The 10,860-nt window shown below is 36.1% G+C and overlaps 1 protein-coding gene across 2 annotated transcripts in view; it reads right to left on the bottom strand.

The window, feature by feature from the left end:
- TDRD15 (tudor domain containing 15) overlaps positions 1–9,771 on the bottom strand; it is a 197,619-nt gene extending 187,848 nt beyond the window's left edge. For both annotated transcript variants that reach the window (XR_013759203.1, XR_013759204.1), the window contains exon 1: positions 9,528–9,771. The gene's annotated coding sequence lies outside the window, so the exon portion shown is untranslated. The remainder of the gene's footprint in view (positions 1–9,527) is intronic.
- Positions 9,772–10,860: the final 1,089 nt, after the last annotated feature.

Consider the following 10,860-nt stretch of genomic DNA (forward strand, 5'->3'; position numbering starts at 1 on the left):
GCACAGGTGCTAGGAGAGAGGGAGACCATACGCTCTGTAGGTGTCTCTCCTTACAGGGGCCTCACCTTCTTGACCCCATGTAACCCCAGCTACCTCCCAAAGACCTCATCTCCAAACATTGTCACACTAGGGGTGAGGGCTTCGACGTATGAATTTGGGGTCGGGGGGATATAAACATCAATCCATAACTTCTCTATGAACAAAAGCACATTTCTGAAAAAGAGAAAAATACTTACCCAGGCCTCAGTTTCTGTTGGAACAGATGTCAAGGAATCTATTCCAGAATTTTATGTGAAAGCTGAGATTTCATTTTTAAGTCAGAGAATGTATTCCAGAGTTTTCTTTTTAAGACCTGGGGCCAGGGACAGGATCATCCTACAAAGCATACAGCAGCTTTACTATACCCATCAGAGGTTTGGAAAGGAATTTCTTACTGATCCATTTCAGTGACCATAAAGACCTCAGGAAGGCAGGGGGTGATGGAACACAAAATCAAGTGTGCTTTGGACACAGGACAGTTCACATAATGCGTCATTAAAACTTTCCTTAAGCTTTCTTGGCAAACTATCCAGAAGGTAGAAACACACTGGGGATCTTTTACACATCTGCCTTCATTCTGGTCTGATTCCACTTGCTATGATAATAACAGAATTTTCTATGAAAAAGACTTTAGAGAATTTTCTGTTCCTTTAAATAGATTTCTTTGCATTAAAAAGACTTCAGGGAATCTTTATTAAAGAGTTTCCACTAAAAAAGACTTTCTTCACTCGCCAAAGTCCAAACTGTTTTCCAGATAATTATGCCAATCTTCAACACTCTCCTGAAAACCCTTCCCCTCAGAAGATCACTGGTACCTCTCTCAAGGAGAGGCCAAAGGCATCAAGAATGCTCTCCATTGGCTGCTGGATTTCTGTCAATAGATTTCATGCATATTGTAGTCCACGCAATTATTCTTATCTACACTCTTGACTCCTTTCCTAAAATCAAAGCCAAGCTGAATCTTAAGATGTCTTAACAATGCCTAGGGGCCAGAGCTGTAGCTCAGTGGTAGAGCACTTGCCTAGCACATGTGAGGCACCAGGTTCGATCCTCAGGACCACATAAAATTATATAAATAAAATAAAGGTATCATGTTCATCTACAACCAAAAAAAAATTTTTTTTAAAAACTGCCCATACTTAACCCACTCCCTCCTGACTTCTTGAACACCTTTGGAATCAGCTATCTTCATCTTTTCTCTAAGATCAAGCTCTGTCTTTCCTCTGGCTTCTTCTCTGCAACCTATAAAAACTTCATATCAGGCCTACAATTAAAAAAAAAAAATCCCTTCTCAACCTTCAGACTCATTCTAGTTACTATTTACTTTATCACTACTACACTTTCTTAGCATAACACTGGATATAACTGTTAAATCTTGTGGATATATTTAAATCCAATTTCTCTGAATCATAGAGAAGCTTTACCAATACCCTAAAAGAAGCCCCTCAAAATAATAAGAAATCTGAAAAAACAGAGTATTAAATTCTGCAACATTACAGGATATAAGATCAACATAGAAATTCAGTTTTATTCCTAGTATTTCATACTATTTCTACTAGTAATGAACAATCCAAAATATTGAAACTAAGAAAACTATTTTACTTTTAATAGTATTAAAACAATAAAATATGTAAGAATAAATTTAACAGAAAAGCATAATATGTATAAGGAAAACTATAAAGTTCATTGAAAGAAATTAAAGAAGACCTAAATCAATGACAAAAAGTAAGAAGACTTCTCCTGTTAAGATTTTGACACTCCTAAAATTGATCTACAGATTTGATGGAATCCATTTCAAACATTCCACTGGCTTCTTTACAGAAATTGACAAGTGACCTTAAAATTCATATGGAAATGAAAGGGAACCTGAACAGACAATCTTAGAAAACAATAATAGAATTGGAGAACTCACCCTTTTTCAAAACGTACTGCAAAGCCATTCTAATCAAGACTGTGCAGTAAGCGTAAGATATATAGATCAATAGAATAGAGTCCAAAAATAAACCCCCACATTTACGGTCCAATGTTTGTGATGAAGTGCCAAAAGATTCAATGGGGAAAGAACAGTCTCTCCAACAAATGGTGCTGGCATAATTACATATCCAAATGCCAAGGATAAAGTTGGAACTTTAGGTTTCAGCCCTACTTGTAGAAAGCTTGAAAGTCGTCACTCCCAAATGTATGACAATTTAAAAAGTGACAAAGAAACTGCAAATTGAAGATTGTTCAGGAACACTTGAAGAAATGGAAATTGTAGGGTAAACAGCTACCCAAGCAGGGCAGGGATTTGCATCCACAGTGTCACTGAGACCTGCTTACCTGGAACAGAAATCACTGGAACCATGAATTGATAGGAACATTTAAATAGCAATTTGGGCAAATTGCTGGAGACTGAGTGGGGTCTATTATGAGAGTGAGAAACTCCTGAGGGCCTCGGATATAGTGGGGAGCCCTGAATGTTCATGAGCTTTACCTCCAGGAACCCTACCACATTTTCATAGTAAAGAGCCAAGGAAAATTTCATGGTTGTAGGTGTAGGGAAAAGTTCCTATTGTGAAACAAGTCTTAAGCATGTTCTATAAACAAGACCTCGTGTTTAGGGCAAAGGCTTTACCAGGGGAAAATGCATTGTCCTGTCCCCAGTCCCCTCTACCCTTACGGTCTAACCGAAGTGCTAGGGGTAGGAGAGCTAAGAAACATTTGTGAAGATCAAATCCCAGGGAACCAGGCACACCAAAACACTGAAATTTAGTCACAAGATTGTGTAACACTCCCCATCCTCAGTACTTTACCACCACACCAATAAGGCTCTAATATAAACACATTCAGGAAGGAAAACTACCAACCAATATATCTTTCATGTGCATAACCACAAAAATTACTTTTAGAAAATTAGCAAATAAAATCCAACAATACATAAAACATGACCAAGTGGGATTATTTCAGATATACAACCCTAATTCAACATTCAAATCACTATAATCACTATATCAATTAGTATAACCTACCACATCAATTTGCTAAAGAAGAAAAATCAGAATGATTTCAATTAACAGAGACAAAGCATTTGACAAAATCAAACACAAATTTGTTTTAATTGAAATGCTCAATGAACTAAGAATATTTATCAAGTTTTCTAAACTTTATATTGGAAGTTATAACTGTGTGATTATATAAGAAAAGAAAATTGGGTAAGATATAAAACTGTCTTCTTGCACATGTGACATGACTGTCTGTAGCATATCTCAAATGATAGGCAACAATAAAAATCTTCTGGAACTAATAAATGATTATATCAAGTTTAAAGGACAGTTAATTAATACACAAGTCAATTGTTTTCCTGTATGCCCACAATGAACAACTGGAATTTGAACTTTTTAAATGCTATTTATAAAAGCACCTCAATATTACTAAGAAATCAGATTTTCACAACTTGATCTCTAAATCCAACAAAATCAAAAATCCCAGGAACCTATTTTATGGATATCAGCAAACTAATTCTTAAGTTCATATAGAAAGGTAAAAGACCCATGATACCCAACACAATACTGAAGATGAATAAAGTTGAGAAATCAAAATTAGCTCACTTTAAGACTTTCTATGACATTACATGGTAAGTCTGGTACTGTTACATAGACAGTATGGTAGGGGATAAGAATAGATGTATAGATCAGTAGAATGGAACAGAGAGCCCAGAAGTAAATCTACAACAACAACAAAAAAAAAAAAAAAAAAAAAAAAAAAAAATAGCCCACTGATCTTTGAAAAGGAGCAAAGGCAATTCAATGGAGAAAGGATTGTTATGTCAATGAATGTTCTGGAACTGGAAGGCTATATATGAAACACAAAAGTAGAGAGACGCTTTAAACATGTAAAACAATTACCTCAAAATGGATCATAGACATAATGTAAATATAAGACAAAACTTCCAAAAAATGTAGGAGAAAATAATTAAGTGGACATTATTAAAATTAAAATCTTCTCTGCCAATGATACTGTTAAGATGATGAAAAGACAACCCACGGAATGGGAAAAAATATTTGAAAAACACAAATCTAGTAAAAGCATGTATCCAAAATGTACAAAGAACTCTTAAAATTTATCAGGAGGGGTAGGGGATATAGCTCAGTGGTAGAGCACTTGCCCAGCATGCTCAAGGTCCTGGGTTGAATCCCTACTAAAGGAAAAAGAAATTTTTTCAACAATGAAACAATTAAAAACTGGGCAAAAAAAAAATATATGTTGGAAAAAAGCTAGCCATTTAAACAAATGGTGCTGAGAACACCATGTATAGAAAAGAATAAAGCTAGATACCTCTCTCACTCTGCACAAAGGTCTAACCCAAGTGGATCAAAGACTTAGGAATTAAACCATAAATTTTGCATTTGCTAGAGGAAGGAAACATAGGGTCAACGCTCCAACATACTGGTGCAGACACTGATTTCCTTAATAAGACCTCTAAAGATCAAGAAATAAACCTAGAATTAATAAGTGAGACAAAATCACATTAAACAGATTCTGCACAGAAAAGGTAGTGATTGAGTGTGAAGAGAAAGCATACAAAATGGCATAAAATCTTTGCCAGCTACACCTCTGACAGGGGATTAATATCCAGAATACATGAAGTACTCAAAAAGCTCAACATCAAAACAAATAAACAAGTAACAAAATCAATAAATGGGCAAAAGAACTAAACAGACATTTTTCAAAAGAAGAAACACCAATGAACAAGAAACATAGGAAAAAATGCTCAACATTCCTAGTAATCAGGGAAAATCAAGTCAAAACTACACTGAGATTTCATCTCACTCCAATCAGAAAGGCCATTATCAAGAGCACAAATAATAATAAACGCTGTCAATGATGTGGGGGGAAAGGTATACTCATGCATTGTTGATAGGTTTGCAAATTAGTACAACTTTCAGGAAATCAGTTTAAAATTTCCTCAAAAGAACAAGAAATAGTACCACCATGTGACCCAGCTATCCACTCCTTGACATTTATCCTAAAGAACTGAAATTAGCATACTGTAGTTATGCAGGCACATCAATATTTATAGCAGCGCAACTCACAATAGCCAAGTTATGGAATCAGTTCAGTTGCCCATCAACAGATGAATGGATTAAGAAAATGTGGTATGTATGCACCATGGAATTTTACTCAGTCATAAAGAAGAATGAATACATGGCATTTGCTGGTAAATGAATGGAACTGAGAACATCATGCTAAGTGAATAAGCCAGATGCAGGTATCAAGAGTCAAATGTTCTCTCTCATATGTGAAAGTTAAAGCAAAGTAAGGGAAAGAAGGGGGAGAGCAAATGTCATAAAGATAAAGAGAAGATCAGTAGAGTAGAAAGAGATTTAGAAGGAGGAAGGAGGGAAGGGAAAGGGAAGAAAATACAGAATGAATTTGACAAAATTTCTCTATTGTGAATATAGGAAAAAAGTGCTCAACGTTATACTTAATTAAAGAATTGCAAATTATAACATCAATGTACTACTGCACACCTACTAGAATGTCCAAAACACTGACAATACCAATTACTAGTAAGCATGCAAAGCAACAGAAACTCACATTCATTGCTGGTAGAAATGCAAAATGGTATGGCCACTTTGGAAAACTTAAATAACTAGACAAAAAAATCTAGCAATGTCACTCCTATGTATTAACAATTGTTTTGAAAATTTGTGTCCATACGAAAACCTTCATGCAGATATTTTTAGCAAGTATATTCAAAACTGCCAATAAGTAAAAGAAAATAAGATATCTGGCAATAGATGAATATATCCACACAATGCAAAATTACTCACTAGCAAGCCACACAAGGCATATATGGATCTTAAATGCACTATTGCTAAATGAAAGAAGCCAATCCAAAATGTTATCATATATATGGAATTATATAATATGATTTTAATTGCATAACATTCTGGAAAAGGCACAATAGAGAAATGTAAAAGATCAAGTATTGCCAGGAAATTTGAGAGAGAAGAGGAAGCTTTGAATAAGTGAAACTATTCTGTATGATACTGTAATTTTGTATATATGTTATTATGTATTTGTCAAACCTATTGAACCTTGCAGCACAAAGAACAAATCTTCATGTATGCAAATATTTAAAAATCACTTATGAGGTCAGGGGAATCCCAGAACAGAATGAACAATGTTACAAATCAATATAACTTTAAAAATGTATGAAACAACCTCACTGGCGGGAGGGAGGAAATGGTGCTGACCTAAGTAACTTTAGAAATGAATGGAGTCTGTAAAACTGAAGACTAAAGAAACTGTACATAAACTCTATACTCCAGTTGATAAAGTTTCTTCCAATGGGAATACAAGTTAACCATTTTGATATCGCTATATATGGGAATCGCACAATTGAGTAAATGGATGAAGGACAGTGGAAGCCAGGTTTTCCATTGCAGGGGGCAGGGATTTACAAAGAAGCAAGGGGAAGATAATAGAATGATCTATAAGGTAATGGGTAGGGCTGAAGACAGAACAGCTCATGTTTAGCTTAACATAGGTACAGACATTGCATATAAAAATATTCGTATGTATGTGTGGGTTTCTGATACCACTCTATAATAATAGAAACCCAGGATTCCTTGGAGAAATGACTTATTCTAGGATTGGGGCAGGAAGTAAATACGTGCATGCATACACATACACACACACACACACACACACACACACACACACACACACAGTGATGGGGTATGATCAAGACACAGAGGAAACAACTAAGTAAATTTCCCAATGTCCAAAGCTGGAACAAATTGAACCACAAAAGAAAGTAGTATTGGATTGCAATCCAAAGTATAGGACAATTATCCATGAATCCACACTGATCTAAATTAAAAAATTGATCAAATAAATAAATAAGGGAGAAGAGATATATCTCCCACACACAAATTTCCAATCAGTTACACACATACTCCATCCTTCAAGGGAGTTCTCCACAACTCCCTCAAGTACATGGACACTTTGTCCTAAAGAGTACAGTGTGGAAAGGGGGAGAAACAAAAAATAACTGTACCATGGAGAAACCCAACGAACATTACCTCAGCCAGGTGATCGAGGTCAATATCAATGATAATAGGTCAAATTAATATTATGTACACTTGTTATAAAGTGATGAAAAGATCACTTCTCATATATAGTCTTTCCTTTAAAAAAAATCACAACTCCATTCTGGTCACAGCGAAATGATGAAGAAAACATCAGTTAAATTCCAACAGGGCACACACTACAATTAAATTTAGAGTATACCTAACCAGTTCTCCTCAAAGATATCAAAGTCATCAAAAGCAAGAGAAGTCTGGGAAACTGTCACAGGCAGGGAGAGCCTAAGGAGGCATGATGACTAAATGTAATGTAGGTATCCTTGATGGACTCCTCCAAGGTGTATGTAGGCGGGCACACAACATTTAAGGAAATCTGAATAAATTATGAACTTTACTCCATATTAATGTATCAATGTGGATTCATTGATTTCAAGAAATATGTCATATGAATAGAAGAAACTGGGACTTAGGGCTTATGGGTCTTTTTGTACTATTTCCTGATTTTTCTATCAATCTAAAACTGTTCTAAAAAGTAAATTTTAAAAAGTGAAATTGAACCCTCTCTCACATCCTACAAAAAATAAACTTATTCGAAATCAATCACAGACTGACATTTAAGAAGTAAAAGTATAAAGTACTTGGGAAAAATGTAGAAGTAAAACTTTGTGACCTTAGTTTCTTAGTAGTATCTTAGAAATGATAATAAAAATCACAAGTGAAAAAAGAAAACAGACATAAATTTAGCTTCATAAAAAATTTAAAAACATTTGTGCTTCCAAAGATTCCATCAAGAAAGAAAAAAAGACAAACCAAATAATGGGAGAAAATATTTTCAAATCTTTATGTATGGTAAAGGACTCTCATACACAATTGTTCTGGATATGAATAGGTAATGGAGTTGTAATAATAAAAAGGTAAGTAACTCAAATAATAAAAATACAACAAAACCCAATTTTGAAACGAATAAGGGATCTGAACAGACATTTCTCCAAAGAAAACATAAATGACTTGTCAGCACATGGAAAGATGCTCAACATCATCAGCCATCAGAGGAACGCACGTCAAAACTACAAGAGATGCCACTGCCCACCCACTAGGATGGCTCTAAAAAAAAAAAAAAAAAAAAAAAAAGACAGATAATGTACATATGGAGAAGAGGGAGCCCTCTTTTATCATGGTTAGGAGTATAGAATGGTGTTGCTGTTTTAGAGTTACAGAGTCAACCTCCACCTCCACATTTGTGCTCCCACTAGCCTACATCCCACAGCAGCCTCTGATGCCTTCCCACAGTGTGATCCCACAATCAAGAAATCAATTGTGCCATAGGCCTCCCAAATTTAAAAGGCATAGGTGGCAGTAGAAGTCAAATCTCTCAACTTCTCTCTCCAAATCACGCATTGCAATTATTCTTCCTTGTGAGAATTGGCTTGTCCCGTATCCCAGAAACTAGGAGTTCCTAGGTAATGGGAACTCTGGAAGTAAGTCCCATTCCTCAATTGCCTTGTGCAGAATATATCTGAAATTTTGTCTCTTGGATTCTCAACTTTTCTTCTACACTCTATAGAAAAACTAATACCACTTACTCCATGAAGATGTTGCAGGTCCTTCTAGTCAGATGTTATTATTTTTCTTTCTTTGACTTTCCAAAGTGCTCCATGCATCTTGGCTTGCTCAGCTTCATTCATTTTAATTATTCATAAATTTACTAATCCTTGTTATAAACTTTTTCTGGGGTCTGATTGTATAGATAGCAAATGCTTAGGCAATCCTCACTTTATTAAATATGATTGCATTTTTGTATGATTTTTATCTCTGCATATCTTGGCTCCAATTGCAATTGAACTCCTTTAAGAACAAAGACTGTTTTGCTGTTCTGTACTTTCTGAGAATAGCTTAAATTAGTGTAAGTGAGTGAATGAAAGAGTCAATATAAGACTGTCTTTGTACGGCAGACAGCCCTTGGAACAGCTACTGTGATTCTTGTCATCATTGCTCTTATAGTACCTCCTTGGTCCTGGACATCCTGCTCCAGGGAAGGAATGTGGTACAGTGAAGAGAATCAGGAAACCTGGTTTCCAGTCTCAAATCTACCACTAGCTGTGTGGCAGTGGACAACTCAACACTCAGTGCCTCAATTATATATCTGTGTAACAGAAATGCCTTTCAGTTCTAACATTCTGGGATTCTTGAAACCACTGGTCTTCATTATAATGAAGAAACAAACTACCCACATAAAGTTTTAATTAGGAAATGAATATTTCTTTTCTTAAATCCTAATATTGTTAGCAATGCCCCAAATGCCTGCCATATTCAGGCACTGTTTCAAGAGTATCACCTGTGTTAACTTATTTATTCCTATAAGACCATCTTACTCCATTTTCACACAGAAAGCATAGAAATGTATGACTTACACACCTGGGTGACAGAACCAATCTGAGATACAGGGAGTCTGGCTCCAGAGGCTGCACTCTTGATCTTACTGCTTCTCCTCAGGGCACACAAGCGGCACCAGCCTTCACTTCTGCCCCAGAACCACTGGCTTCAATTCCATGGCAACATACTTCATTGAAAGATTAAGCTCTAGTTTCAACAGGAAGTGATAATTCAGAAAGCTGTTGTGAGAGAACATAGTGCCCAAAGGAGCAAAGAGATGTTTGCTGATGACTTTATTTGGGACCAGGGTCTTAGTTTTATTTGACATTACAGAAACTGGATTGGGAAATCACAGTGTGGAGACTTCTGACCTGACTTTTGGAAAGAATGCAGTTCTTCTCCCCGAACCTTATCTAACATCAGGTGGAAAGGTGAACACTGTCATTGCAACATCTCCTGTTTTCATCCTGCCCGGAGGGTTCCATTTGACTCATTTTCAGGAAAGCCTTCCCCTACTTATCAGTTCTTCCTCATGAACTGGATGTAGGAAGCCACCACAGGTTCCCCAACTCCTTACCTCCACTCAGCATTCACCAGCTGCAAGAAGCATTCTGAGGTGGTTAAACAGCCTTTTAAAATGGGATCAGGAAGCACAAGTAAACAAGGGAACATCCATCACAGGAAATATGTACTTTGAGTTCAACAAAGTATACAGAGCACCCAGTGAGATAAAGATGATTCTAGAACTAACAAAGATTGTGATCAACCTTCAGAGCTGCTGGTTACCTTCCTGTCATTCCAGTCAGATGTGTCCATCTCATTCTGTTTTTCAGGGTTTTTTTTTTTCTCTCTTTTCTTCCCTTCCCTTTTCTCCCCTAAACTGCTCTTTCCACTTGTCCTTTCTTTCCCAGGTACCCAAAGAACTTTTTTCATCTTTATTCCCCCCAGTCATCTAGGAAAATAGCCTCACGAAAATGCATGTAAAAATCCCAGATACCTAGGTAGATATAGAATGCATTCACACTGTTTTTTTATCCATGCACTCATTCATTGTTCATCAGATGATTATTTGGTGACTTTTCAGTCCTGGGTCTAAGCTGCTCAGATCCTACCTTATACAAGTTGCATGTGTCTTAGGGAAGATGGAATTTGGTGTCTCCCAGTGACAATGGATTTGGCTGGAAAGGCCTGAGATAACAGAAATGGGAATATATGTTTGATCCACATTCACAGATCATGAATTTAGAGTCTGGAAGGAACCACACTTATAAATTAATTAATTAATTAGTAAAATTAGCTATTTGGGAAAACTAGAAGAATCAAAAACCTTCCTGTTTGGTGCTTTTATTAGCCTTTCTGAAACTCTTGTCTTTGA

The sequence above is a fragment of the Sciurus vulgaris genome (genome assembly GCF_902686455.1).
Source record: "Sciurus vulgaris genome assembly, chromosome: 14".
NCBI classification, from domain to species: domain Eukaryota; kingdom Metazoa; phylum Chordata; class Mammalia; order Rodentia; family Sciuridae; genus Sciurus; species Sciurus vulgaris.